Genomic DNA, 6949 nt, shown 5'->3' with positions numbered 1-6949 from the left:
GGTGCCAATACCGTTTCGCACTTCAAGACGGAACGTGGGACTTCTCTTGAGACGCTGTAGGGGGCAAGGGCCTCATCTTGGGATGACGGGGGAACCACGTGGCGTTTCTCGTGTTGTGGCGGGATTCTCGAGTTTCGACGGGGAATACAGTCTTCCTCATGTGTTGAGCCAGGGAAGTCCTATCTTCCATTCGAGTTTGAAGGGAGAGCTGGGGATTGCTCTCGAGTCACTGCAGGGCAAAATAGACCTCATCTAGGCTTGTGTCCAGGACTTAATGTTGGTCCCTACGGGCGACAGGGATCTTGGGTTTGCATACAAGACTCACCCGGGGAATCAGGCCTCATCTCGAGGGGAAGCAAAGAACTCCGCTGTCCTTTTGAGTCGCGATGGGTATCTCTTGGAGCCCACTGTGTGCCCTAAAGGGAGTCAAGCCTCCTGTGGTGTTTGGATAGAGGACTCGGGATTCCTCTCCAGGCCATGCAGGAAAAGAAGGCCCTCATCTCGCGATGATGGCGGCGTCTCGTGGGTTTTCTGGACTGCCGCGCTAGTGCCGGGTTTCTGACGAGGTACGAGAGGGAGCTCAGGGAGCCTCTCGTGTGGCGCTAGGGAAGTCAGGTCCCCATGAGATGGCTAGGGGGAGCTCGTCATTGCTCTCGAGTCATGGTAGGGTAATCGGGCCTCAAGACGGGTTGAAGAAGGACTCTCGAGGTCTTTCTCGGGTCACTGCATAAAATCCAGGGTTCCCTTGACTTGTGCCTGCGACCTCAGGGAGCTTCTCAGAGTGCCTCTGAGAAGTCAGGGATACTGTGCAGTTTGGAGGGGCCTCTCGAGACTCCTCTGCATTTGGTGGAATGTAAGAGGGACTCATCTCGAGTTGAAGCAGGAACCTCAGTGTTCCTCTCCATTTCTGACTCAGATCGCAAGGTCCCTGCATGTTGGTACAGGAGAGTCAGGCCTCATCTTTTCTGGAGGATGGGACTCCTCTTGCCTCTCGAGTTGTTCTCGAGGTGACAGGTCACTTGTCGAGCTGTGTGTGTAACCTGCCCGTTTTTCCGGATGATGCAGAGGTGTGTTAGTGCCCCTTCGTGTTGTACCTTCATACTCAAGGCTGCCTTCCAAGAGGTGTCCGAGCATCGGATTCTTATCAAGAGCGGACCGGGAAATTGGAGTCTTTCAGCAAGTGGCACCACCCACAAAGCTACGTATCGAATTTCCCCATGAGACCGGCCTCATCCTGAGTTGTACAGGGAAGGTCGGGCCCCCTTGCAGACAAAGCAGGGGAATCGACCCACCGGTCACGATCAGGAGGGGAGAAGGGGCTTAAATGAAGTGGTGCCGGGAACCTCGGTGTTCCCCTTGAGTGAGACCGGCGTGTTGGGGGACTTTTGGGGTCGCATCAAGGGTGCCAAGTACCGTTTCGCATTTCAAGACGGAACCTGGGACATCTTTTGAAACGCTGTAGCGGGCAAGGGCCTCATCTTGCGATGACGGGAGAACCACGTGGTTTTGCTCGAGTTGCGGCGGGATTCTCGAGTTATGACCGGGAATTTAGGCTTCCTCTTGTTGGCTTTGAAATCCAATCTTCCATTCGGGATGCGAGGGGGAGCTGGGGATTGCGCTAGAGTCACTGCAGGGCAAAAGAGACCTAATCTAGGCTTGTGTCCAGGATCTAACGTTGCTCTCCAGGGGCGACAGGGATCTCGGGTTTGCATTCCAGACTCATCTGGGGAGTCAGTTCTCACCTCGAGGGTAAGCAAAGAATTCCGCTCTCGTCTCGAGTCGCGATGGGTATCTCTTGGAGCCCACTGTGTGTACTAAAGGGAGTCAAGCCTCCTGTGGAGTTTGGAGAGAGGACTCGGGATTGGACTCCAGGCCATGCAGGAAAAGAAGGCCCTCATCTCGAGATGACGGTGGCGTCTCGTGGGTTTTCTCGAGCTGCGGCGCCAGTGTGGGGTGTCTCATGAAGTACCACGGGGATCTCAGGGAGCCTCTTGTGTGGCGCCAGGAAAATCCAGTATTCCATTCGAGTTGCAAGTTAGAACTGGGGATTGCTCTCCAGTCACTGCAGGGCAAAATAGACCTCATCTACGCTTGTGTCCAGGACCTAGTGTTCCACTACTGGGCCGACAGGGATCTCAGGGTTGCATTCTCGACTCACCCGGAGAGTCAGGCCTCGTCTTGAGGGGAAAAAAAGGACTCCGCTCTCCTGTCGAGTCGCGACGGGTATCTCTTGGAGCCCACTGCGTGGCATAAAGGGAGTGAAGCCTCCTATGGAGTTTGGAGAGATGACTCGGGATTGTTTTCCTGGCCATGCAGGAAAAAAGGCCCTCATCTCGCGATGACGGGGGCATCTCGTGGGTTTTCTCCAGCTGCGGCGCCAGGATCAGATTTCTCACGAGGTACAACGGGGAGCTCAGAGAGCCTCTCGTGTGGTGCTAGGGACGTCAAGTCTCCGTGCGTGTGGTGAAGGGGAGTGCATGATTGCTCTCGAGTCATAGTAGGCGAATCGGGCCTCAAGACGCATTGAAGAAGGACTCTTGACGTCTTTCTCGGGTTGCGGCAGGGAACCCTGGGTTCCCTTGATTTGTGTCGGTGACCTCAGGCAACTTCTAAGGGTGCCTCTGAGAAGTCAGGGACACTGTGGATTTGGGAGGGGCCCTTCGTTACTCAACTGGGTTTGGTGCAATCGAAGAGGGCCTCATCTCGAATGGAGGCAGGAACGTCAGGGGTCCTCTCCATTTCTGACTCGGGTCGCAGGGTACCTGCAGAGTATGGAGAAGAGAGTCACGCCTCGTCTTTTGTGGAGGAGTGGATTTCCCCTTGCCTTTCGAGTTGTTCACGGAGTGACAGGCCACTTGTTGAGCTGAGTGTGGAACCTGCGGGTTTTTCCGGACGATGCACGGGGGTGTCAGTGCCCCTTCGTGTTGTGCCTTCATCCACAGGGATGCCTTCAAAGAGGTTTCCGGGCATCGGGTTCTTTTCAAGAGCGTACCGGAAAATTGGGGTCTTTCAGCATGTGGTACCACCCACGAGGCTACGTCTCGAATTTCCTCGGGAGACCGGCCTCATCCTGAGGTGCGCCGGGAAGGTCGGGAACCCCTTGCAGACAAAGCAGGGGAATCGACCCACCGCTCGCGATCAGAAGGGGAGAAGGGGCTCAGATGAAGTGGTGCCGGGAACCTCGGTGGTCCCCTCGAGTGAGACTGGAATGTCACGGCACTTTTGAGGTCGCATCAAGGGTGCCAAGTACAGTTTTGCACTTCAAGACGGAACGTGGGAATTCTCTGGAGATGCTGTAGCGGGCAAGGGCCTCATATTGCGATGACGAGGGAAACATGTGGTTTTTCTCGAGTTGAGGCGGGATTCTCGAGTTACAACGGGGAATTCAAGCTTCCTCTTGTGTTGGCCCAGGAAGTCCAATCTTCCATTCAACTTGTCAGAGAGAGCTGGGGGTTGCTCTCGAGTCACTTCAGGGCAAAGAGTCCTCATCTAGGCTTGGGTCCAGGACGTAATGTTCCTCTCCAGGGGCGACAGGGATATCGGGGTCGCATTCCAGTCTCACCCGGTGGGTCACGCCTCATCTCGAGTGGAAGCAAAGGACTCCACTATCCTCTCGAGTCGCGACACGTAACTCTTGGAGCCCAATGAGTGGCCTAAAGGGAGTCAAGCGTCCTGTGTAGCTTGGACAGAAGGTTCACGCTTGATCTGCATACCATGCAGTTAAAGATGGCCCTCCTCTCGTGATGACGGGGGCGTCTCATGGGTTTTCTCGAGCTGCGGCGCCAGTGTGGGGTTTCTCACGAGATATGATGGGGAGTTCAGGGATCCTCTTGTGCAGCGCCAGAGAAGCCTGACTCCATGCGTGTGGCCAGGCAGATCGCGTCATTGCTCTCGAGACATGGGAGGGACTAGGGCCTCAAGAGGCATTTAAGAAGGACTCTCAAGGTCTTTCTTGGGTTGGGGCGGGAAACACTCATTTCCCTCGACCTCTACAGGGGACCTTAGGGAACTTCCCAGGTGCCTTTGAGAGGTGAGGGATACTGAAGAGTTAGAGGGGCCTCTCGGGACTCCACTAGGTTTGACGAAATGAAAGAGGGCCTCATCTCGATTGGAGGCAGGAACCTCAGGCTTCCTCTCCATTTCTGACTCCGACCGCAGGGTCCCTGCAGAGTTGGGACAGGAGAGTCAGGCCTCGTCTTGTCTGAGTAACGGAACTCTGCTTGCCTCTCGAGTCGTTCAGGGGGTCTCAGGGCCCTTGACAAGCTGTGTGTGGAACCTGCGGGTGTTTCCAGAAGATGCATGGGGGTGTCAGTGCCCCTTCGTTTTGTGCCTTCCCCCACAGGGTTGCCTTCAAAGAGGTGTCCGGGCATCGGGTTCATTTCAAGAGCGGACCGGGAAATTGGGGTCATTCTGCATGTGGCACCACCCACGTGGCTCATCTCGAATTTCCTCGTGAGACCAGCATCATCCTGAGGTGCGCCGGGAAGGCCGGGAACCCCTTCCACACAAAGTAGGGGAATCGATTCTCCTGTCGCGATCAGGAGGGGAGATGGGGCTCAGATGAAGTGGTGCCGGGACCCTCGGTGTTCCACTCGAGGGAACCCGGCGTTTCAGGGAACTTTAGGGGTCGCATCAAGGGAGCCAAGTACCGTTTCCCACTTCAGGACAGAACATGGGACTTCCCTGGAGACGCTGTAGCGGGCAAGGGCCTCATCCTGTGAAGACGTTGGAACCACGTCGTTTTTCTTGAGTTGCATCGGGATTCTCGAAAATGACAGGAATTTCAGGTCTCTCTTGGGTTGGCCCTGGGAAGCCCAAACTTCAATTCGAGTTGCGATGGAAAGCTGGGGGTTCTGCTCGAGTCACTACAGGGCCAAAGAGACCTCATCGAGGCGTGTGTCCAGGACCTAATATTCCTCTCAAGGGAAGACAGGGATCCCGGGTTTCCATTCCAGACTCCCCCGGGGAGTCAGGACTGGCCTGGAGGGGAAGCAAAGGACTCCGCTTTCCTCTCAAGTCGCGACACGGATCTCTTGGAGCCCACTGAGTGGACTCAAGGGTGTCGAGCCTCCTCTTCAGTTTGGAGAGAGGACTCGGGATTGCTCTCCAGGCCAGGCAGGAAAAGAAGGCCCTCATCTCGCGATGACGGGGGCGTCTCATGGGTTTCCTCAGGCTGCTGTGCCCATGGGGGTTTTCTCACGAGGCACGACGAGGACCTCAGGGAGCCTCTCGTGCGGCGCCAGGGAAGTCAGGTCTCCATGCGCATAGCGAGGGGGAGCTGGTCATCACTCTCGAGTCATGGGAAGCGGCTAGGTCCTCAAGAGGCGTTGAAGAAGGACTCTCGAGGTCTTTCTCGGGTTGCGGCGGGAAACCCTCGTTTCCCTCAACTTCTGCAGGGGACCTTAGGGAACTTCCCAGGGTGCCTCTGAGAGGTGAGGGATGCTGTGTAGTTGGCAGGGCTTCTAGGGACTCTGCTGGGTTCGGCGCAATGGAAGAGGGCCTCATCTCGAGGGGAGGCAGGAACCTCAGGCTTCCTCTCGGTTTCGGACTCCGACTGCACGGTCCCTGCAGTGTTGGGACAGGAGAGTCATGCCTCGTCTTGTCTGAGGAATGGAATTCTGGTTGCCTCTCGAGTTGTTCCGGGAGTCTCAGGCCCCTTGTCGAGCTGTGTGTAGACCCTGCGGGTTTTTCCGGATGATGCATGGGGGTGTCAGTGCCCCTTCGTGTTGTGCCTTCACCCACAGGGTTGCCTTCGAAGAGGTGTCCGGGCATCGGGTTCTTATCAAGAGCAGACCGGAAAATCAGGGTCGTTCGGCACGTGGCACCTCACACGTGGCTAGTCTCGAATTTCCTCCTGAGACCGGCCTCATCCTGAGGTGCGCCAGGAAGGCCGGGAACCCCTTCCAGACCACGCAGGGGAATCGACTCTCCTGTCGCGATCATGAAGGGAGAAGGGGCTCAGATGAAGTGGTGCCGGGACCCTCGGTGTTCTCCTCGAGGGAACCCAGCGTGTCGGGGAACTTTTGCGGTCGCATCAAGGGTGTCAAGTACCGTGTCACCCTTCAGGGCGGAACATGGGACTTCCCTGGAGACACCGGGAAGTTTGGTGTTCCCCTGGAGTGAGACCAGTATGTTGGGGAACTTTGGGGTCGCATCAAGGGTGCCAAGTAGCATTTCGAACTTTAAGATGGAACGTGGGACTTCTCTTGAGACTCTAGCTGGCAAGGGCCTCATATTGCGATGAAGGGGGAACCACATGGTTTTTAAGACTTGAGGCTGAATTCTCGAATTACGATGGGAAATTTAGACTTCCTCTTGTGTTGACCGTGGGAAGACCAATCTTCCATTCAAATTGTGAGGGAGAGATGGAGGTTGCTCTCGAGTCACTGTAGGGCAAAATAGACCTCATCTAGGCTTGTGTCTAGGACATAATGTTCCACTCCAGGGGCGACAGGGATCTCGGGGTTGCATTCCAAACTCACCCGGGGAGTCAGGCCTCGTCTCCAGGGAAGCAAAGGACTCCGCTCTCCTCTCGAGTCGCACCGGGTATTTCTAGGACCCATCTGAGTGGCCTAAAGGGAGTCAATACTCCTGTGAAGTTTGGAGAGAGGACCAGGAATTGCTCTCCAGGTCAGGCAGGAAAAGAAGGCCCCCATCTCTCCTTGACGGGGGCATCTTGTGGTTTTTCTCGAACTGCGGCGCCAGTGTGGGTTTTCTCACGAGGTACGATGGGGTACTCAGGGAGCCTCTTGTGTGGTACTAGGGAAGTCAGTTTTCCTGCTCATGGGGAGGGGAGCGCGTCCTTGCTCTGGAGTCATGGTAGGGGAATCGGGCATCAAGAGACATTGAAAAAGGACTCTCCAAGTCTTTCTCGGGTTACTTCTGGAAACTCTGGGTTCCCTCGACTTGTGCCAGTGACCTCAGGTAGCTTCTCACGGAGCCTCTGAGA

This window comes from Bubalus kerabau, unplaced genomic scaffold, assembly GCF_029407905.1.
Source record: "Bubalus kerabau isolate K-KA32 ecotype Philippines breed swamp buffalo unplaced genomic scaffold, PCC_UOA_SB_1v2 scaffold_26, whole genome shotgun sequence".
Classification (NCBI taxonomy): domain Eukaryota; kingdom Metazoa; phylum Chordata; class Mammalia; order Artiodactyla; family Bovidae; genus Bubalus; species Bubalus kerabau.
The sequence above is the reverse complement of the archived record's forward strand: the minus strand, read 5'-3'. Positions refer to the sequence as shown.